The sequence below is a fragment of the Bombus huntii genome, chromosome 6 (genome assembly GCF_024542735.1).
Source record: "Bombus huntii isolate Logan2020A chromosome 6, iyBomHunt1.1, whole genome shotgun sequence".
NCBI lineage: Eukaryota > Metazoa > Arthropoda > Insecta > Hymenoptera > Apidae > Bombus > Bombus huntii.
In genome coordinates this window covers 9,117,844-9,142,361 of record NC_066243.1, presented here as the reverse complement: position 1 = coordinate 9,142,361, position 24,518 = coordinate 9,117,844, and positions in this window count along the sequence as shown.

The window sequence follows — 24,518 nt, the reverse complement described above, 5'->3', positions numbered from 1 at the left end:
AGGCTCCTTTGCGGAGATGGAAGCAAAACAACTCGAGTGGCCCTGAACTCCATAATGGCAGCGGTCCATTTTTTTCTCCTATCGCACACTTTTCCGCGCATTGTTCCGTCGTCCAAGGCAAAGGGAGAGCGAGCAGGACGACCAGATGCACGCGGTTTCTTGGCAAAAAAGAAAAAGAGATTGGCAGAGGAGGACGAAGAAGACGAAGGGAGGGAAAGAGGAAGGACTAAGAGAGTAAACGAGGGGTGTTCCGAATGTCTCTCCTTTTCATCCCCTTCTCTCTTAGTCCTCTCAGCCGGTTAGTCCTCGTGGTCGTGGTCGTGGTCGTACCAGTAGTCGTCAACGTCGTCGTGGTCGTCGTCTGTTCCTTCGTTCATCCTGCTGACCAACTTCGCTCGAGTACTCCGCCACTCCCCCTCACGGTGTTCCTTCCTCCCACTGCCCCTTGTGTCTCCTTTCGCCACCCTCTCTCGCCTGCTGTCCGATCTTTCTCTGACCCTCTTAACCCTTTTCAACCCTTCCGCTCGGCTCGTCGACGATTCTTTTGAAGGGCTTATGAATAACTTCTGCCGCCGCGTTAAATGGAAAAACGAGCGGCATTGTTTACGGAGAAAGGGGTAATACCTTTCGGTCTCGAGGCTCTCGTTGATCGTCCCGCTTTTATTCATGACACCAGCCCTCCTCGAAAGGCCGAGGAAAACGGATGGAAACGCGAAGAGTTGCGAACCGCGAAAGGAAAATCGCCTTTATCTCTCCTTTCTCTCTCTTCTCTGTTCGTCCCTTTTCCTTCTGTCGTACGTGAGACCGCGTGTTCTCCCTCCGCCCTCTCGTTACCCCGCTTTCGGACCTATCGATGTTTACTTTCTTACAAAAGCATCCGGAAACCAAAGCTTTTGTCGCTACCGTTCCGGGGAAAGTCGAATGCACTTTGTGCGTCGTTCGTGGAAAATCTCGTACACCGGACTGTCGCGACTCGAGACCCCGTTTGGCCGAGCCGGGTAAAAGCTAAACGTTCCGCGTTTTTTTTCAAAAGGCTCGTTCAAGCATCGCGCCACCCCCTATAGGATTTTCTTAAGAGAAAAGATTCCTTTATATGAGTCCCGCTTGGACAGAGAAACGGCCAAAGCCTCGGACGGAACTTTCGCTTCGCGTTATATTGTCTCTTTATCAGCGCTGCTTGTACCGCCCGTTCGGTTATTCAGCGTCTCTGGCCATTCGACTTCGCGAAATTGCCGAGTAGAACGTTGTTGCGTTTTCCCTGGTCGGTTGCATTTTCTTTTCTACAATTCGTTTGTTTTTCTCCTTCTATCTTTTGTTACGTTCTAACCGCACCAGATCCGAGACAGTTTTCAGAGAAATCCATCTTATACGAAAGGAGTTTAAGGTACGAGGATGCTTGAATAGTTCGTGGTAGGCTTTGGCGAACGTCTTTTTTTTTTTTTTTTAATTCTTCTATAGGTTTTTTGACTGTCTTTTGTTCGACTAGAAACACAAACATACCGAAACTCTTTCAACTTCGAATACCATAGTTTTCAATTTTTCTTTACGTAAGGCATTGTACAGGAAAGAAGCACGTTCTATGCAAGAATTTTTGCATAAACGGAAAGATAGTGAAGAGAGTTGGTACTTAAAAAAAACCCGTACGATGGACGAACGATTAGAAGTCGATTTTCAGAGGGTTCGTCGTTAACGAAACTCGACGAAAACTCTCGGGACACGCGAACAGTTTGCCTCCGGTGTGCACGTCAGTCGACGGTCGAAAAATAAACGCGGCAAGTGACTTTTCATTGTGCGTGAAGTTGTTCGTCGTGCAAACCCGGTAGAATCGGCCGAGAACTTCGGAAAAATTCTGAAAAGTTCCGCCGGCCGTCGCTCTAATTTACATACGCGCCGCGCGAACCGCGGTTCCCCTGCTAACTTTAAACTAGTTGCGTCGACTTGCCGAAAAGTCGCGCATTTTTATATCGATCCGCGTCGCGTCGACGAACCAGCCGAGCCCACCTCGGCCCTGCGAGATTCTCCACGAACGCGAGCAATTAAGGGTGGCTAGAAATGCGGGTCACTTCGAAGAATATCTCGGAATGGGATTAAAATTGTTGGCCGTTGTTTGTGTCCTCTAATTTCTTCGCAAATTTTGTGATTCGGAACGGTGGTTAATAACTTGGAATTAATTCGCGTGGAGATGTAAAGTCAAGTTGAAAGTACTGTCGTATATTTTCTTTTTCCGTTACTCACCGATGTTATACATTTTTTCACATTTCACAAAATGCAGTACCTAAGATACACTTTGTACCTGTACGTATTTATTTTATAGAATTTTCAACGATAATTAACTTTTCTCTCGTCTTTTCGTAGCTTATACTTGATCATTTGAATACACATTTCAATAGCTTGCAATTTCGAGAACTTTTTCTGTCAACGGAGAATCATCTTTTTCTTTGGCGAAAAGATAGCTGCGACGTTTACGTTTTTAAGAAGAAGGATTTTGAAGTTTATCTAAACGAATACACGAGGTACGATACGTTAGGTCTATCTAGCTCGTGAATTTGATTCTTCGAGAAAAAGAAAAAACACGAAAAATGGAGATAGAATATAAAAAAGGACTCCAAGTTCGAATCTTTGAATCGAATATTCAAACGCTAAAAATTCTGATTAAACGTTTGCCCACGAGGTATCTGTCCCAGTGAAATTCTATTCACCTACACGAAAAGTACACCATTCTCTCTCTATCGAGTTACTTATTCATATCGCAGCCGGGGTAAGGGTTGGATTAATTCGAGTCTAATGATCCCAGAAGGCCGTAGAACTGGTTGAACTGCGGCGTCAACTTTCCCGCAAGCTCGGTGGACGAAATCGAATTTGCTTTGCGTCGGGCCGCCGCGAAACACACCGGCAGCACCCGCAATCTGTTAATCGCGCGACAACTTGATTTCCGCGTCGCGTACCGTCGCGGCACGCACAGCGTCGCGTCAGCGTCGCCACTCGCGAGATCAACACGCGGAACGCCTGTACTACGTGCTACGAAATTAACACCTCGAGCATCGTACTTCCGCCTAGCAATCGCGCGGATCAGTCTCGTATCCATCCTATTTTCCCTGCATTCAAAACCATCCAAGATAAACATCACTGTCCTTCCAGTTGAGCGACGATGGGTATGCGTTCTCAAAATCGCGACATACGCTTGGCAGATATTCCAGGCTGTGATCCTCGAGGCGCGCAAGATCAACGAGAAACAGGATGAATTTTCAAAGGGGAAAGAAGGTGAATATTCAGGTGCACGCGATTTTCAGTTTCCCCTCGACCGAAAAACCGTTGGTTCACCGATGCTCGGTGGCTGACCATTCACCTCTCGGCCACGATTTGCATACGCGACATTTCTCCGTCGAATCACGGGGAAGGTTGCAGCGAGGAGGGTTAAACTTTGCACAGTTAGTCACCGTCCACTCCAACCGCTTCGAGGTTGATGACATCTTTCCTCTCCTTCTTCACCTTCATCTTCTACGCCTTTTTCGTCTTCCTTCACCTTCCTACCATCGCTTTTCTCCCCTTCGCATTTCGTCGTCGTTTCGTTCCTCTCCCGTACTCATCTCAACTCGAAAGCGTATCTATATAAGCGCGCGTCAAACGATTCGTAGCAGGCCTCCTTTAAATTTGTTTCGTGCCTCGCAACTTCCAACAGCGGTACAAGCGAGATAGGAACGACGAGCAGATAGAGAGAAGGAGATTATTACTAGAGGAAGAAGTTCGCCGGCGCTCCCTTTTCCGGCTAATTGCGCCATGTTTCCACAATTAGGCCGAATTTCCGTGGCGTCGCGTTTTATTTTCGACCAGATAGTACCTAACAGACAGCGGCCACGGCAGATGGAAGGGGCGGAGGAGGGAGGAGGGAGGAGGGGGAGGGGAGGGGGAGGGCGGGGGATCGTTAAATTTAACTCGTCACGGGCCGGGGTTTTCTGGTATTCCTGCGTGCGACCGTGTTAATTGTTGACGCGAACTTCGTTCCGTTCGATTATTTGACTTGCCGGAGATGAAACGAGATCGAGTTCGACCTGGTCGAATCAGAAGGGAAGCGTGAACTGTTTTTATCAGACTGGCTGAAACGGTCTATTTTGGAGAGGACCGACGGGACGTTCACCGGACACTTCTCTGTCAGTGCATCGAGTCAAAGTAATTGATAAACATTTTCCTTCGAGTAATTAGATGTAACCCTTCTAATCGAGTCGTCGTGTACAAAGTGTTGAAACAGGGCCGGTTCGCAGCCTGTACGAGAACGAGTCTGTTCGTTCTTCCAGTTTGCTCGACACGGAAAGCAACAATGCGTCGTGAACACACCTCGACGAGGCGAAATGAGCATAATCGAGCGGTGAATAGAGACGCACAGGAAACGCGAAAGCGGTTCCCGATCATCGGTGGCCGGTGATGCGTGTCATCGAGAACGATTATCTCGACTTCGCGCAGGACACGCCGAATGCGAAACGCATTTTCTACAACGACAAGGACAGACGTCGAACAAAAAACGAGGAAGACGAGGAGGAACATAATCGCTTTAGAAACTGACAGACGGCCAGAAAGAGGGAGAGAGAGAGAGAGAGAGAGAGAGAGAGAAAGAGAGAGAGAGAGAGAGAGAAATAATCCGCGAAAGGAACACGATTGCTGCTTTCATTGCCACGGAGATATCGCTTTGAATATTGCATACCATATATATGTATGTTATCAGTCATTTAAACGCGTTATTTTCCTGCACGATGGCGGCCGATCGATCGATCCTGATACAGGAAGCGAGACCGTAAGAACGGTCAAGACGGATTGCAAATGACCAACGAAGAAACGCGTAGACAACTCGGTACGAAACTTTCGCCACCGGAGAAGTCTATTCGAGGTACATCGGTAATTTATAGCGACGTTGTACCACCCGCAGCTGCGAATCATCGCTGCGACTCGCTGGCTGGCGACGCGGCGCGACGGCGTGAAGTTGCACGCCATTCTAAGCTCCGTTTGCTTCGCCATCGTGTTAACCCTTTAATCGTCGTGGATGAAGGTAGAAACGATGGTTTGAAGTAGCTTTCCTTTTTTGCGGTTTGAATGTACTTGTTGCTTGAGTGTCTTTCCTGTTTGTCTAGTGAATCATCCAAAAAAATGAGTAAGGCGTTGATGATTCGACAGAGTTTCCTGGCCAGCTGATGTTATTCCTTGTAGTTTCGACGATCGAACGGACTCACAGTGCGAAATATTCAGGTATAGCTGATTTTCCAAAGAAAGAAAGAATATTTCTTGATTTTTCGGGGCTTCAGGAAGGAAAGCTTTCACAGGAGGCTCCTTCCTCTTCTTCTCTTTTTTATTCTTTTTTTTTTTTTTTTCAGTAAAGGAGGCTTTCGCGATCTAGTTGGTCTTGCCCGGTTTTTTTCGGTCTTCTAAAGAGGATTTCTCGACCAGCTTTTATGAGGAAAGGGCTCGGGGTGCTTCATCTACGAAGCACGAATGATTCTATTCATTCCGAAACTTGTTAGCTTCCGTTTCACACGCGCGTTGTTAAAGAAAATGCATCGTTAGGAGGCAACGCACGGTACGGCCGCGTTTGGAGCCCGGGGGTTTTTCAAAATTTTTCGCCGACCATGTACCTTCTTCCTCTATCATTCCTGTCTCCTTCAATTCTCCTGGGCCCGTGTCTTCTCTCCCTGCCGAAAACTGCGGGCGAAATAATTCATGAATAGCGATTCAAGCCGGCTGAAAATGTCGTCGACGACGAATTCATCGCAACGTTAAATGGCTTTGCTTAAGGAAGTGTGGCATTTTACATTCAAAAACTTGGTCGTAGCCAGAAAGAAGATCGCGCGCGAAGAAGGAAGAACACCGCCGGAAGATTGTAAAACGAGCAGTTCACTCGGTGCCGCTTTACTCCCGCTTATCTTCGAATCCGGACCATCCTGTCCTCGTAAAATATTACACCGGGCAAATTTACCCTTCCCGAGGATTTTTCCAAAGAACGCCCGTCTAACGCTTCCGTTATGGATCTCGCGGCGATCGTCTTGTCACGTGGTGATTTCATAGCAAATGCAATTTTAACAAACTCCTAATCGACACGATTCGTCAGCTGTAAAAACTTTGGAAATTTGTACGTTTACCCGTAGCAAACAGCTAGTAAATCGTCCCTTCGTTAACTTGGTACTGGGATCTTTAAAAAAAAGTACGTGAAAAATCTACATGATACGGTTGATAAGTTTCGTTATTTGATTTATTTAATATTGGAATCTTTAGAAATATAAATATCGCGTGTAGCGTAGAATCAGACGAATACACGTGGTAATGAAGTAAAACGGAATGTCCAAGCGGAGGAATAAGAGACCAAATGTCGTTAACACGAAGAAATAAAGAAAGTTCTCGGACTCGTTGACACGAGGTGAGTCACTCTGGTAGGCACGCGACCATCGGCTCATTTACACGGCCGAGAGAAGAACGTCGTTTTGCATTTCAGATTCGTCTTTCGGTGTAATAAAAAGAAAAAAAAAAAAAAAAGAAAAAAGAAAGAAACGAGACGGAGCCGGTTGAACGCGTCGGGAAGTTTTCGAAAAATTACGACGAACTTTGATCCTGGATCCTGCACCCTTATCTGAAAACTTTCCGAATGACCCGTGTAAGAAGCGTGGCGCGGAAAAGGAGCACCTGCTCGAAAGAAGAAGGGAGAGCGACGAGAGAAAGGGGAAGCGAGCGGGACGATTTAAAGCGGAGGAGACTTATAGAGCGAGAAATTCAAGGAGTAGGAGACTTAAAGTGGGAGTACCTATTTAAAAAAGGGAAGAAAAAAGGAAGAGGGAAGAGTGAACTGGAAGAAAGGGAAATGCAAGCAGAAGGTGAGATTGAGGAAAGAGGAGAGATATTTATAAGAAAGAAATTCAAGAAGAAGAACGTTTAAGGTAACAGAAACTCAAAGACATTGCGTTGAAAGAATTAAAACGAGCTCGGCTATGAAGAACAGAGGAAGCAAAATGATGGAAACTTCTAAATACTGTACGACTCGTCGGTGTGGAAACGCGTGTAGAATGAAGTTGCCAAAAGAAACTCACGTAAGAAAGAAATATCTATCTAAAAAACGTAACCGACAGCCATGTACTACAAAGTAGAAACTTTTAGGAAGAACAAAACCTAAAAAAGGAAGTTTCTCTAGCGCAGAGGAGGTCCTAAACGAAAAACCAGCCAAGCTAAAAAAAGCGATTCAAAGAGTAGAACAACACATTAGCGAGATGGTATCGAGTGACTTAAAGTCATTGACTAGACCAATGAGAACGACCTTGAAGCTATCTCAGCTCAACTAGACAACAGGTTTATACCGGTAAAAAATGTCCAAGTCGCTCGAACTCGGGTAACGTGACCAATTTGAGGGAGACCCCACATCGCAAAACGAGCGTCATCAGAAAGAAGATTGCAGCTAGTCGCATCTCGTGTTGCCAGACTAAGAAAGTAGTAGGTTCCGCGCGATTCGTTGGGTAGCGTCTCATCAATCCGCATCAGCTTTCGTAACATTGGCAGAATTCTCTTGGTTCTATGTGGAATCTGGCGCCGATCTCGGAGTTATGGCCCGGTTGCCCGGCGAGGGTGCCTGAGAAATGTTGCTCGTTCCGACCATAAATTAAGAAAGGTTCCCGCGCAATCTTCCGATCTCTGGCCGGCTACAGCCGAAAATCGTTAACCGGTGCCCGCGGATCGCTCGTCAGCAAAAGGCGCCGCCGCGATAAGGGGACCCTAAGACGCGTCGTTGCTCCCAATTTCGAGTAATATCGTAAATTTCGCGAAAACCGAGCCGAAGGAGGGGCGACCGATGGAATTGGCTACGGTGATTCCGGCTCGATGCATTATCGAGCATTATGTCCGCGGTTCGCACACTTCGCGCGATGTCCAGAGCGAGCAAGCTGCGCGGCGAGTTGCCTGGAAAGAGAGATCGACTTTAAGAAAGGTGGATTCTACGGCAGAGAGGGAAAACTTGGGGAAAACGAGCAAGATCTGGGAAAAAGAAAGATGTTTGAGAATCTACCTTTTATGGGGTGTTTACAGAAGATTCTTTTGCTAGCTCTTCGCCGGCAAATTCTTGCTATTGTCCGATTAAGATTGTAGGATTTTGTAGAGCTAGTAGAAACCGCCGGAGGTGTGTAGTGTATTATCGCGATTCGTATCGTTGCTCTTGTGATAATTTCGAGCTGATAAGTATCGCGTGTTGTAACTGCCAGTAGACACTTACAACTTAAACGTTTGCTCTGTTACTGACACATATGTCGCGCTCATTAGATTATTCGAGTAGTGAATTGCTGGCGCAAAACTGTTGCGTTTCAGGTCTCGCGCGTTTCGACTAAATGTTTTAAAGAGACAAACAATACAGTAGTACACGGATGAAATGCGCTGGGGAGGAGCATTAATGTTTGAAATGGCAATATTTCTCGGGAGTGGTTCGCGGTACTATGCAAACGAAGTCGCGCCGTTAAATACAAGCTCGATCAATTCAACACCATAGACTAAAAGTCATCCACTTGCTTCCTCATTAACGCGGACAAAAAGTGAGGATTTCGGTGATCAACGATGCAAATGACTCCAGTCGGAACGTCCAAATTATCCTAATATTCCCCGAAGAAGCTTGCGCAAACGCGACAGCGTTATCAATCAGGTTTTTACGAATCGGCGCTTCGCGGCTCCCGACGAGGGAGAACTAGCCGCGGCGATACATCATCGGGACTGGAAATCGGAAAAAGCGTGTGAACCCCGTGGAAAAGCCGTCGCGTCACGTCACGCGTTCCTTTTAATTACTTTTCCTTCCGCGACACTCGACCAGTATCGAGCTGTGCTGCTCGGCTCCCGAAGCCTCGCGATTTAATTATTTTAATTAAAACGCTCGACGTCGCGGAGCGGACGTGTGCGAATTTTCGCGCGCGCGGTCACGAACGGAACAGCCTCGAAACGACAATTTGAGGAAGATCGACGACGGCGGAGTGCCGGCGCGGCGCGGCGGAAACACGTCGAAGATCGAAGCGACGGATTTGCATGGGCTCGCGAGGGAGAGTGGCTGATAGAGGGACAGAGGGAGAGAAATATATATATATATATATATATATATATATAGAGAGAGAGAGAGAGAGAGAGAGAGAGCCGTTGCGTCGTCGCCACGGGAGGGGAACGAGGGCTAGGGCAAAAAAGAGGATCGTGGCGAACGAAAGAAACGCGGATAATTTTATCGACTAACATCAAAATCGTGGCACCGTGGTTATCCCTTCCTCCGGCTTGTCGCGTCCTACCGTCCCTCTTCTTCCATCTATCTGTGGTCACGGTGTCCGGTGAGAGGAGCCGAAGCGTTGCGAGTGAGACCAGGAGCAGCAGAAGAGTAACAGCGCGAGCGTATCGGGAGAAGCGGAGGGAAGCAGAAAGAGCGAGCGTGGAACATCGAAGAGACGGAACGGAAGCGGGAGAGATCGAGAAAGAGGAGCGAAGAACGTAGGAAAAAGACGACGAAAGTTGGGGAGAACTAGGGAGAGTACAGGGAGAGCCAGGGAGAGACGGTGGAATCGGCGCGGCGTGGTGCGTCGTCCGGTGTGCTTCTCCGCGCTGGCTGGCTGGCTAGCCTCTCGTTGTCGCTACTATCGTTGCTGGTGCAAGCAACGATGCTGGTAGTACTGGTGCTGCTGGTGATGCTGCTGCCGATGCTGATGATGCTGGTGCTGCTGGTGCTGGTGCTGCTGCAGGAGCAGCTACACGCTCTCCTCTGAGCGCGCGCGGTAAACAAAAACTCAACTGCGACGTTGTCGGATCTTCCCGCTCGGGGTTCAGGGCCTTCCTCTCATTGGCCACCGCCGGATTTTTGTCCCTCTCTCACTCTCGTTCTCTCCGCTCCTCTCTTGGCTTCCTCCTGCTACCCTAGTCCTCCCGTTGACCCCTCCGCCTCCCTGGTCCACCTGCTGCCACTCTCAAAACGGCCCCACGGCTCTCTGGTGGTGTAAGCGCGTCTATCGCTCTCGCGCGCGAGCGGGGATGTCGACGGAGAGGGACGATGAGGAGACAGGGGAGGTGGGTGCACCAAGAGGAGCACCAAGGGAATCGAGGGTAGGAGGGACGAAGAGAACACGGTGGACGCCGCGACGACGAAGAGGGAGGGCACAGGAATTCCCTCTCCCCTACTTTTCACCCGGGTTCGCGGCGCATCGTCTACGACACGCGCGCACACGCGTTCCCCCGATGGTGCTTTCGAGCGTGAGCCTCTCTCGCCGTGCCTCTGTGTACGGTACACGCGTGCGTACACATGCACACGTACACGTGATCGCAGTTATGTACGTACATACGAAAGAGAAAGAAGAAAATGCAGAGAAAGAAAGTACGGCGGAGAGTCAGATGTTCGTGTGCGTGAATATATCGGTGGCAGATCAGCGTGCATCGATGCGCGTCTCTCGTGGAAAATTCAGCGACGTGTGCGTGCAACGCGCGCGCGAACGTCGCACGCAGGCGCGTGCTCACCGCGGCGAACCTCTTTGGCGAACGATGGAGTTACGTCGTATTTTTTGACATCGCGGTAGCTGACGTCACTGTGAGTTGGTCGACTAATTGAGATAATCGATGACTCGTTCTTACTATCCTCTCGGCGTATTTCTTAACGCCATTTGAACAAACAATCGTAAGGATTGCCTTACCACCGTATAATACGAACATAAACGAACGCGAAGATATAAAAAAGCTATAAATAGATTAATTTTCAAACGCGATTCTCCCGTGACCATTCACCACCAGCACGTGCTTGCGTCCAAGTAGAATTCGCGCGGGAACACGCGGAGCATCTCGCGGAGTCTGCATGTGTGCAGGCGCACACACGCGCGAAGACGCGAAGGAACGAGTCGTGCTCCATCGTGTCCATCGCGCGCGTCGCCTCCTTTCCCTTCTCCCTTTCTCATTCTCACCCTGCCGCGCCTCTTCGTCCTCGTGGTCCGTCCTCCTTTTGCCTCCCCTCGAGAGGCGGCGGCGGCGGCGGCGGCGGCGGCGGCGGCGGAGGTCGCTCCCCCTCTGGCGCTAACCCGACCTGCACTTTTGTGTGTTTAAATTGGGTTGCGTTCTACGCTCGCGCTTCGAACGTTAACCGAATCCTTAATTACTATTCTGATTGCGTTTCGCCGGCGCCCAGATATCTCTTGGCCACGCTCTTAATATCTGAGAGAGCGACCGATGGGAATTTTCGAGTCGTTTCGACTCAGTGTAGCGGCTACACCTTCGACCTCGCTTGACCGCCTCTATCAGCGAGCTCGTCGTTGCTTAAGACATTTCGGAGGTGTAGGTCTGTGGAAATTGTCTGAGAAGCGTATTTCATTATTTCTTGTTTCTTTGCTTTTTCTCGATAAAGTTCCTTATTTTATTCTTTTTGGATATTTTTCTTTTTTTTTCCTTCTTTTCTTTTTCCTTCTTCTTCTCGTTGGATAATGGCGGTCTGGTCTTATTTTCATGTACTTTATAAAGAATTACTTGGTTCCTTGTGTATTGTTGTCTTGAACAGCCCCCTTTTTTTTAAGTTCCTTCTTGTATAACTTCTTCTTGAATATCCTCTGTTTGCATTGCTTCTGTACGTTCCTTTCTTATGTATTCTACCTCGTATATTTAGAAGCAAACAAACGCAACCTTCATCTACTTCGCCCCCGGTTGCTAATTAAAGATCAGCCGTAGAGAATGTTTCAGAAATTAAGAAGATACAAAGTCGTTGTATCGTGATATTGAACTTTTTCGCTTACACCATCTTTCTACTTTTTTTTTTTTTTTTTTTTTTTAAAGGAAATTTTGTAGTAGCAAAGTAGCGCCGATAGGCGAGCGAAAATTGCGAAAAATTTATGGAAGATATGGCGATTACGGACACGAGAGGGAACCCGTTACAAAGCTAAGAAAAAGCTAGGTGTTATGTCACCGTTCGCGTGCGATTTTAAGCATCTAGAGGAGGCCAGTTACGTGGAGAGAAATCGAGGAACGCGGTTGTATCACCGCGGTGATACGAAAATTATATGATACGAGTTTTAGTTGGCCGAGTTCCGCGTGTACGCGTCCGCGGTAATTGCACGCCCGTGGTGAAGTGGAATCGATGGAAACGCTGACCAATACGAAGTAGAATATTCCGTCTTGGTTAGACAACCCGGTTGTTTCGCGGACTCGAAAGATACGAATCTCTCGGCAGACCTTTCCTAGCTCGATATCCCGTTCCTTTCGTTTCCGATCTATCGAAAAATCTTCGAATTGTCCCATTCGACATATATACAATATCGTTTTTCTAGTCAAAAGTTAGATCATTGTGAAATTACTTTTCGTACCTTGGATCTGCTAAAGAAATTCTAGCTAGGCAGGAGATGTTTTTTTAGTGCGTCTAATATGTCTTTTTAATACGCTCTCTGTTTGTTTTCTTTCTTTTTTGTTGGCGCGAGAGGGTGACTCGGTTGATAGCTCCATAAATTTTTCCAAAGGAAGACCGAGACGGATCGGCTGTCGTTCGAAATCGCGTCGAGCGAACGACGCGCAGGCGACCGGTTCGATTAGTATCTTAATTGTAACTTTAATTGTGTTCCTCGTTTAGCGACGAAGTTATCCAATCACTTTCTTGGCCGTCGATGGAAGTGGCTAAATAGTTTCACGAAAGTACCGCGAGTGCCGCGCAGCTAGAAGTTATATCGACTTAAGCAAACTTTCCTCGCCAGGCTGCTACGCGTTCCTGCGATTAGCATCTGCGTTTTTCCTTCATCTTTTCGTGTTCAACATATTCGTCTAGTTGTATCGTGCTCGTTATCAGTCTATTCTTAATCCCCTCAGTGGTGTATGGTCGTATATGTACGGCCAGACCAGCGCGGACCAACTGCAGTGGAAATAGACGTACGTAATCAGACATCATGCGTCATTCCTTACTATTATACGTTTACCAAAATCTTCGTATTGGAGGAAACGACATTTTGCAGAAATTCTTATGAAATGTTTTCATACAAATATATTGGACAACTGATTCACGTTGGAATATCTTGTAGCACGAAAAATCTTAAACCTTTGATCGTATTTCCAGCAAATTTAGAGTATAATATTAAAAGCGTATAAATTCCAGTTTCACGATGAATAAATAATTCATGGCGTACACGTAAGTAAATTCTCATCTTTCTAATGAAAATGTAATGCCGATCAAGTGTATCGTTATCGGTGTATCGGTGTAAAAGTAAAACACATCGTTTGTTTCTGCTCGTTTCTCATTAGAAACAGACACAAACACACGAAATCTCCGTTCCATTCCTGCCAATCACTATCAACGAATTAATAAGATTTCGAATTCCGATTCGAAAAATCTGAAAGCAGAATATAACGAGCATAACGGGAGGCTAAAAGCGGCGGAGATGCTCCCGTCGATATCTAGCGGGAAGAGAGATTACGATCGTCGTGGCGGAGGGCCGGAGGCGACAAGCGAATCGCATCCGAGGGGACCCGTGGAAATCCAGCTGCTCGAACGAGTCACATCGGATGGCACCGGTTCCGCGGAGCAGCGAAGGAAGAAGTTGGCGTGGCGGAAAAGAGGAAGGAAACGTTTCTCGACGTCTGTCGAGGTGACGATCGCAATTACCGATAACTGATCCCCCTTAAGTCGTCCAGGATAATTCCTAGTCTTGAGACCATGTTTGATTTTCCTCCCGTTTTCTCCCGTGGCGGTATGGAACGCGAATAGCTCGCGACTTTCTCGCTTATCTGTACGAACTGGCGGCGAAGGAAGCACGGAAGTAGGTAAACGTAACGAACGACGTAAGCGCCGGCGTGGAATAACAATGAACCGTCACGGAGGCGGCAGGCCTGGCCTCCGCGCGTCACGTTCGAGTTTTTGCGCGATCGTGAACTATCTGAAACGAGTCGCGATAGCATAGTCTCGATTCCCTTTGGTGCACGTGGTCTTCGAAAGGAATCTCTTAACTTCTTTTAACGGGAAACGTGTCTGTATGTGTCAATCGATACAACGATCAAGAGTAGTATTAGCGACGATAAGAGAGATTACATTACCTGCATCGACTGTATGAAAAAGGATTAGTCGTACGTCGAAAGCGTAAAATGTAATGGTTGCCGGTTTCATGTCAGGTTTAATCGCGAAAGAAAAAAAGAGAACCGGCGGAGAAATTCTCAAAGCGACTTGGATTCGATGGAAAGAGGGGTAAAAAGAAACACACCGGTGTATTTTCATGGTAGTCTGCACCGTAAACATCGAAAGGTTTCCTCCATGGCAAGAACCGGCTGGTAATTTCATCGAGCGGGTAAATCGAGCGCAAACGCGACCTCGCACAAAGGATACAATTGTTCGACGTTTCATCTGCATTATTAATCTCATTTCCACGTTCTCGGTTCCTTTTTCCCTTTCTGTTTTTTTTTTTTTTTTTTACGCGCCGGCGTAGCTTTATCTTGGAGTTACCGGCCGTTTGAGACCTGTTTGCGAATCTTCCATTAACGCGAGCGGACGGTTAGCTCGCATGAAAATTTTATCGATTTACGACGAGTAACCAGCACCTAGGAAACCAAACGTGGCTCGTCGAAAAGACGAACAGGAATAAATAGAAAATAAAGGAAAGTAAATTGTATGGCAAAGACGAATGTTTGTGAGATCACGACGCGAACGATCGAAAGACGATCGAAACGGAGAAGTTTCGCGTTGAAAAGAAAAGTCTGCGATCGTTGGAAACCATCTTAAAAGTTGACTGTCTTTTCTGTACGTCGTCGTCGTGGAGACGATTAGCAGAACGTCGCTGATGCAATCGACGCGTCGTCGTTAACGCGATTACTGACGGATTACGATTACTCTCCCTCTCGAGGTGACGTTTTCTTCCTTTTCTTCCACCTTCTATTCCCCGATTTTCTTTCTCCTCTTTTTCTTTCCTTACTTTTACTCGTCGTATTTCGCGAAACTTGGCATCGCGTTCGACGGATATTTTTAGATTCGCAGCGTGAGTCAACGGCAACGACCATTCGTCGCGTAACACGTCCCGTCCCTCTCTTTCTTACACCCGCGTAAATACCAGGCCGACCTTGCACCTTGATTCACTTTCGTCTTTTTTATCAAATCACCGATGGGTTATCGTCATGGTTACGGTAAGCGATAACGTTTTCATCGAGCAGATAAAAACGCGCGGAGATTCCTTGGGAATTTTAATACGGTCGGAACTAGAGACGCGATAAATAATCTTCTCTCGTTCGCCATGAAGCGAGAGAAACATAAGGAAAATGGATCGCGCGATCCCATTTTTCAGACCACTTCTTTTTCTATGAAACAGCGAAAACGCCTTTTCTTAGAATGCCAGTTCACGATGTTAATATATTGTAATAAGCTGTGTTAATTACAGAAACGCGGAGAAATTGCATTTCTTCAAACCAAATCCGGATAATACGAACGAAATCGAAGTTGTTGCGCCGTGTATTTTGTGCTCGTATCTATTTTAACCAACGAATTGCTGAGTTTGTTGAGTACTGGGGCAAGCCCCGCTTTTCCTCTAAATATCTCATATGTCCAGAGAGAAGTAAACGTTTTTAACGGAATTTTAAGCTCGTACGAGAAAGTCATTTTATATCTGTTAGAATACCGCGGTAATAAAAATGTTACTTCTGCAGACCATCGCAAGCTATTGTCACAAGATACTGAAATTTATAATATATTTCTCTCGAGATCTGTCGCTTTTTACCGCGTTACGAATTTCTTCTTTTAGTATGGTCTTCTATGGTAGCTCGATAAATTGAGGCAAAGAAACGGAAAAAAGATGGTGGAATATAACGGTGGAAAAAGTGAAAAACGGCGGAGGCGATCTCGCCGGGGCGACGAAACATCCCGTGCGCGCATTTTAATTGTTTTCCGGCGGCGGAACGGCCGCGACGATAGAAAGTCCGTTCACTTTGAGGCAACTTCGATGGCGCGGAGTGCCCTCGAGGAGTCTGCCTTGATTTAAATGCGTACGAGGACTTTGGTGGCGCTGCACCGTGCACTTGTATGCGTGCTACTAGAATAGCAATGGTGAGTTATTTTCAGGTGACACTTTAGAGAGGATTCGTGCGAGTAATGTCACTCATAGGCGTTCGCAGCGAGAAAGCCAACGAAAGCAGCTCCTTCTCACCCGTTAAAAAACATTCTTCCCGATTCCTCGTGCTACCTCTCTCGCGATCGCTTCGCTTGAAAATTCATCTGTATGTAGTTTCATCGGAACAGGATCGGAAGTATATCATCAATACGTCAGGATACGTATATCATAAGGAAATACGTATTCGATAACTCGATACAGAACGAAACGAACATTTCTTTCCACAATGCTATTTGTAAAGATCGAAACATTGGAAAATTTCTTCTAAATCATCGTTGACATTTTTAAGCAGAAATTCGCGAACAGAACACGATCAAAGTTTGAAATCACTAAGAATTAAATTACAATACGAGTTGAAGCTTACATGTTGAAGAGTTTTCGGGCGAGATACGAAGCTACCGTGAAGTACGGATCGATGATGAGTCTTTCGGATTAAAAAATGATCGCAAAGATAGCAGAAAATATGTAATTAGTAACTTGATAAAGAAAGAAGAGTAGAAAATATCGTCTACGGAAACTGGACGAATTTGAAAATTTGAACGATATTCCAGGATATTCTAACGATATTAGGCGAGCGTACGACAGACTCGTGACATTAGTTAAGTGAAAGAAAGTAGGAAATTAAATTACAAACGTATTTGAACCGATCCACAACAGGTAGTGTGCATAATTAATCTCTTGGTTAATTTGGCCCGTACATGCAGTAACTCTAACAGGAAACAAGAGGGAAAAATTCCTGGAGAACGCGCAAGTTCCCGGCGAAAATCACGGCTGTAAAAGCGAACGCACGGGGCGAATACATAAATGCAAATAACACGTGATGCCAGCTGGGGCGTGCAAGTATCTACGGGGTACCTGTTGCGCGTCATTCATTTTGGTACTGATCCAGTCAACGTTTGTTTGAAAATCAATCCCGTCCAGCCGACCAGCTGATGAAACTGACCAATATTTTGTAAGCCGCCAAGCGAAACCAGGTCGGGGGATCACCATGGTGCCTCCAATGGAATGTCCCGTCATTGTTCGGCCTTTTCAATGAAAAGTCATTTGCACGATGATGATGAATGAAATCGTTCCCGTGCGGTAAAAGCTTCGCTTTTGATGAAATTTAATCAACTTGAAATTGAATTTAACACCGAATCTATCGACGATTAAAGTGTAGCGATCTGAATGACGATTTTTTTTTAAGACACGAGCGCGATCTGATGCAAAGGAACTTTGATCTAGCCTCGATATTTATGAAAAATTTCGGGCAACGTACTGACTTAATTTTATGGAATTTTCAAGCGGAACGATCGATGATTCCCACTCGTTAAATTGTTTGAGCATAGAAATGAAATATTTTGTCCTCAGGGCGAAAGTGATCGAAACGCGTTGATCGCTGAAACTGTTTAACGAAAAGCACCGAATCCTTCTATCAGAAGGGTTCTTGAAATAAATCGGCCGTGATCATTCCCGCGAACGCGTTTCTAATCGTTTCGATGTATATTTAGTGCGCGGCACGTCTAATTCGGCCGCACTTCAGCGAAGAATGACTAATTCGACGGCTGGTAGACGAGCCGTTGGACATTTCAAAGCCGTGCCACGTCCGCGCGGCCAGGGAGGGAATTTGACCCCTTGAACTGGATAATGGTCACGAGGCAGAAAGAGCACGCCGACTATCGGAAGCTTTGGCAGTGGCTCACGGTCAAGCAGATCGGAAAAAAGTCTCATCGCGTGGCCGTCTGCCAGAATTACTTTTACCGTGTTCGATTAATCTCGCGTTAACGCGCTTCTTCCATTTCCGATAAACTGGAAAAGAAATTAAAGAAACGATGCGAGAAACTTTAAAAAATATTTACCGATCATTTCTCCTGAAACGGTTGAAACTGGAAGAAAAGTAGCCGAGATATGTGCGAATCTTTTGGTGATGTTTTTCAAAATAATATTATTTACCTTTGTTTCGCCTATAATTAGGTTGAAAGCAACGATTAAATGCTTTTTATCGTCGGTAGTTAATTTTCAAAGAACGACTATTTTCCGCGAAACATATTGGACAATGCTTTTTTAGAAATCGTAAAATAAAAGAAAATTACTTCTCGATCATACTTGTGGTAGGTTGATAGACAGAATATCATCAGAGTGAAGCGGGAGATCTTGCAAACCACGAGAGATCGTTCGGACTGATAACGCTGTTTTTAAATAAGCCAGAAAACATAATTCATCCTGCGGATAGCGAATCGCTATCGAAGAATACTTTAATTAGTGCCGCGCCGTTTGGTAAAAATACTAGGAATACGTATGTGTCGCGCAGCAGATTTACCAACGAAATAGACACTGAGAAACACGAATACGGAGACACGCGTGTGTACAGAGGGGGAAAAACGGAGGAAAGAATCGCTTAATTCGCGGCGGAGCGCGCTCGCGCGCGTCCCTCGTATATGTAAATTTAATAACGCTAATTTGGTGTGGGTGCATGGTGTCGTGCAGGACAGTTTACATGTGCTGGCTGTGCATTATGCATGCGTATTGTGTGCACCTGTTGCCCCAAATCAAGGTTCGCCTCTCTTGCGGAAACCTAATGCCGCATAATTGTGCTTTGAACGCAACAACCACGCGGATGGCGGGCCGGGGTAAGCGACAAAACAAAAACGAAAAGGAATAAAAAAAAGGAGAAAGAAAAATGGAAGAAAAATAAAGATTCGCGGCAGCGAGAGCATTATCTTGCTCTCATGCGATATTAATGAGACTCATTTTCATAAATGCCTCCGCTCAGGCCCATTAAAATTTATATCACTTTGAGCCGTAGCAATCGCGTTACACAACTTACTATATCTTCGTACGGACCCGCAGTTCCTGTCCAACCCCCGCGCGCGCGCGCGACTTCGCGAAAAAATTCGTTTCGCGTTGCTGCTTTTGAAGTCCTGCCACGTAATTGAATCGTTTCGCGTTTCATTCTGCCATGTTTCCCTTTTTTTAAACGAAAGCGAGCAAGAGGAAGAGGTAGAAAGAGAGAGAGAGAGAGAGAGAGAGAGAGAGAGAGAGAGAGCGAGTAAGGGGAGGAGGAGGGAGGAGGAGCTAGTTTTTGGAGAACCGTCGCTTCGATACGCTTCAAGCTTCGATACCTTTTTGAAGCGTTTCACTTCGCCACGCATCGACCGGTTCTGTCTTGGAAAAATCAGTTTGCTACGATTTCAAAGGGAAGGGCTCGTGAAACAATACCATGTACACGCTATACGCTTTTTTCTCCGTTCGTAATTGGAAGAATATTCTGTATATTGCATCTAGGGTGGCAATTTCGAGGAAAAATTCATACGGCAATCGGAAAATGAACCAACGTACAAACTGTATCATCGATTTCTGTGAATATTCAAACCCGATTTTCGAAAAGTTAATTCCATCCTCGTGCCTGCGATTGATAACGCGAAAGCTACAAAAATCGAACGATACGCTGATTGGTTCGCGTTTCCCTAGCGAACGGGTTGGTAGCTATATTTCTCGAGGAAGTTGAGAAACTATGGGTACGAGCTTCCGTCGAAATATGTTGGAAGCGTGCCACTGGTCCACGCCTGTGCGCCAGCTTCCCCGCTAACACAGAAACAAGACCGTATCCTCTCGCGTATCCTTTTAATGTTCGATGCTCGCGACTTCATCGTATCCGTTGTACGTGTCCCGATGTCTGTAATTCTGCAACGGGTGTGTCCGTGTATCGGCCTGATAATCACGGCGGATCGTTTCGGTATTATACGTTTATTTTAAGCGTGCGTAAGGACACCGACGGGAAAGGAGCACGCGGGAAAAATTCGAACAATTTGTTACGCGCGAGCCACGGGCCGAATCGAAAGAGGACATGGGGAGAGCAGCTAAGGGGAAAATTTCATTGGCGCGACGTCGCATCGCATAAATAGCCCCGGCGAAGGCTGTTATTACGATAAATCATGTTTTTGCGGGCGCAGGCGTCGCGCGGCATCCTCGCGATAATTGATATTATTGCGCGGTAATAAAATATACTTACGCAGCGATCTTCGCACCGCGCCGCGCATTCAATCGTCCCGGCGATATTTCACGCGTGCAGTCGGATCGAAGAGGCGCGTTTTAATCGGCCGAGTGGCTGAGCATTTTTTCCCCTCGATCCGTCCGTCCGTGCGGCGCGAGGCTCGTCGATCGACGAGGAACGAAAAAGTCTCGCTCGCCTCGATCGGATGAAATTCCGCGCGATCTGGGCGAGGCAGCGAGAGTCTACGGCTCGCACACGCGTGCAAGCCCGCGAAACTCATTGCACCGTGACAAACGGCCGGACCGAGGTATCGATATTAACTAAGCGTCCTGATGGCCTAGCGCGGCCATACCACGATGAAAGGCGGCTCCACAGGCTCCTTCGAGATCGTCCCCGATTTTACGGAATGATAAGACGACGGTACCGTTGATAACAGGCAATCGCCAGGAAGATGGAGTTCGAAGAGCTTGCCAGCTATCGCTTCGGTAGCCTTCTATTCGTCGAGAGCTAACCTCGCGTATGTTCTTTGGGTCATCGAGCACGATGCAATCGCGTTTTTTATCGCGAAAAAGTTTCTTAAGCTATCGGCGAGGTATAATAAAGAGAATCGTTATTGGTATGCGTGCCAATTTTATGCCGCAACGTTCCAAGTCTTTTTTCCATCGTTAAAGCCTTTTCACGCGGGGCACGGTAATCGAGGGATTCTAATAGCAACAGCAGGCTTAATGGCACTTTCTAATTTTTAGTACAAATTCCCAAGCGCGTCTGCATCCACAATGGGCGAAAAAAATGGAACTCGATACGCAAAGACTTATCCATTACCAGATCCAATCGTCGTATTTCAGCATTTAGAAACCATTCACCTTCATCGGTATCCTCTCGCAGAATCGCAACGGGAAATGCTCGGTCGTCGAATAGAGGACGCGCGTTAGCCGATACAACCTGTGCAAAGGCAAAATGAGCCCGAATTATACAAACAAACAGTCGGCGCGGTTGGTCGGGATAAGTTAAAAATAAACCGGCCAGTCCGCTGCGAGCGGGTCGGGGGCAAAAACGCAAGAACCTGCAGGATTCCTTCATCAATAACCGGGGGAAGGTTTCTGGTCGCGCGGCTATGATTAATACCGAGCAACAAGAAAACAGGTCCCCGCTACGCGGCACGATCGGTCCGCGGCGCGCGGCCATAGCTGGCTAACATTTCCCCTCGGCGTCAGAGGAGGCTCGGGACGTCTCCGTTCTCGACGGACGTCGAGGTTTCTGCATACCGTGGCGACGTGTACGCGCCGCCAACGGAGATAGAGAAAGGCGAAAGGCGAACGAGCGAGCGAAAGGGGACAGAAAATGGATGAGAGCGAGAGGGACAGAGTGAGAAAGAGGCGTCCCTCGCGACGAAAAGAAAGGCGAGGCAAGGCTGACCAGCAGTCCTAGAGTACCCGGTACACGGTTAACGTCGTATATACATTGGCCTCTCTGTACGCTGGTGTGCGGCACGTTGGCTATCTAGAATCTAGATGATGGCAGTGAGCTTGACCGAGTGGCGCTTCGCGAGGCCGGCCGACGCCCTTCCTCCTGCTTGGCCGCTTGCTTTTTGCGCAACCTACACACCTCTGCTCCTCTCTCTTTCTCTCTCTCTCTCTCTCTCTCTCTTGCTCTTTTTCCCCGTTCTCTCCGTTCACCCGTGTTACCTTCGTTCATCGCGTCCACACACCTGAGTGCCATTATATTTCCCTACTAGGCTGGCCACTGGCCACGGGGCCAGCGCGGCCGGCCGCGTAATCTCGCCACGGTATTAGTTTTCATATTGGTTCGTACTTACAATATTAACGTAATATCGCGCCAACGGGTCTCCTCCCATCTCTCTTTCGTTCTTCTATCGGTTAAGTTCGCGTGCGAGCGTATAAGCGAGCGTTTCCATATTACTGTTTTATTAACGGTGCCCGGAGATATTAGATTGCGCCTCGATTTTGCGGCGTTCGGACGCCACTCGTCGCCTAGGATCTCAGATCCCTCTTCCCCACTCGCGCATTCCTTACCACTACATCGGAATCCGCTGTATAATTCGATTCGTAGAACATTTCGCGGAGGAAGCCGAAGATTTCAAAGATTGGAAGCGTCGGTACGATCGGGCGTAATGGCACTATCGATCCAGAGATGAAAACGTTGCGGATTCTGGAACGGAAGTCACGGAGGTTCTTAAGTACGAAAACCGAAGTTTACGAGGTTTCGTGAAATTTCGGCGGACGTGGTAACCAAAACTAGGAGGGGCAGGGGGAGAGGTTGGGAGCAACGAATCGCATCGTACGGAATTAGAAAGCTAGTCGCAGTTCGAATCGCGAGCATATTTTATGTAACTGTTTACGCGGCTCGGGAGTTTGAAACTGAAACCACGATGGCTCGCCGTAACACGGCCAAGGATTAAGACGCCGTGTATCCTTCGATTGTTCTGCGAAGCTACAAAGTTGCAAACTTCTACATTTTCAATGTATCTCATCGCGCGATATAAATTTTCGCCCTGTCCAACCAACATTCTCTTATCATCTTTCCTGAAACTGGACGAAACTTGCAACAGTTCAAAAACGTGTTAAAGCGATGATTAATGAAGCAGGAGTGGCGTGCAGATCGCGAAAATCGCGCCAAAAATCGCCGCGCCGCAGGTGTTCCAGCTGGTTTACGCTCGACGGGAGCGGAGAGGTTGCCGATGGACGCCGCGTGCGCCTGGGTGAAGAACCGACGGACACCGTCGTCCAGAGAGTCGTGCGGACCGCATTGCCTACGGCGATACTCGTCGTGGTACACGGAAGCGTCAGAACGGCTCCTGCACACAGCTCCTAGGATACGGCTCGCTATTCAGATTTCTTTGCCGCGAAATGACCCTGTTCCATTTGCTGCTTCTGCTACGGCATCCGTTACGACTGTTGAGAGGATAGCTTTGAGTTTCTCTGATCGCTCTTAATTCGTCTCTGGAGTTTATCGAAGCAAAGAGTGCTATGTCAATGGTTTCGAATATTCATGAAGATTTTTACTCCTGGCTATAGCCATCCACATTTTTCATATTAGCGTAAACGTGTAGTTTTTCGGATTAGTTGGAAATTCTATGAAATTTTGATTGATGAACGAAATCAACATTTCTTAGACGATTAAGAGTATCGTAGCGACTGTTTCGAACAGTCTTATGTATGAATTTCAGCGAAGAAAAGCGTATAGATAACGTTTAAAAAATGATACTTAGAATCTGAAGTAACAGAGTGTGGAAGATTTAAAAGAACGAAATCGTAATAGCAGTGCTCGGCTAGACAAATAAATGGTACCAACGCTTTCTCGCTTTTCCTTCGAGCAACAGCGATCCCTGGCTATCGAGCAAAAGCTCTTTTCTCGCAGACTACGTAACGACCCGACGATGTTTCGGATTTTTTTGCGTTCCTTCGAAGACAGACCGCTGGCACGATAAGAAAACGTTCATCGGCAGTGATTTGTATGCTCGCCGCTAGACCGACTAGTCTTACAAATTATCGATGAGCACGAGCACCGTCGTTAGGCGGACGTGAAAGTGGATCCCCGATGGTTTTTACTGTAACGCGGATACTTTGAGAAAGAAGCAGACTCTGGACGCGTACCCTGGTTAGAAACTTCGTCCACGTTTCTGCGAGTCTTTCCCTGTCGTGTAATTAGTAACCCGGAAACCATCTACTGCTAGTTACACATCGGACATGCAGTACGATCGATTTTTCCTTATTATTGGTATAAGATGACGTAAAAATGAGGTAGTTACAGTTTTCAATGATTGGAGGGAAAACTTGTATAACGAATGACAGTACCATTGGTAACTACAACCGTGTCGCGTTAACTGGCCGTTGCTATTACTACGAATTCCTAGAACCAATTACTTGAAGCGTGCCTTTTCCCTCTATATCAACGAATATTCCAAGTATTTACATTTTGCGTGCGTCCAATGGAAAAAAGAGAAGATATTTAAGATTTTTTTCGGAATGAATACGAGCTGCTGCGAAGCTACTTCTTATCTCGACTCTTTAAACCGAAAGGCAGAGTCTGTCATCGACCAATTAAATCGTAAAGCCAATTTATCCAATTATAAAGACGTAAAAGGTATAAAAACGTGTTGAGGAAACAGAGTCACCCCTAATTTGATGAAGGAATCGGTGGCAAATTGCGGGGAACGCAAGCAAGGACACGTGGCGACCCTGCTGCAGGGCGTGAAACACGAGGCCGCGGCGACGGTAAGTTCATTAACCATCGCGACCGGCCGATACTTACGCACGCAATCGGCTCAGAAACACCGCAAGAAACCGATCTGTCCCCGGCCCCTTGCTCGACGAGCAAAAAGTCCTGACGGAGACAGAAGCGGCGTAGAAAGAGGAATAACAAGACGACGCAGGGAGGAGGCAAGCACGCGAACGGGAGAAAGACGAGAGGCGGCTGCCCAGCGTGGAATAAGAGGGAATAAGAAGACGAGG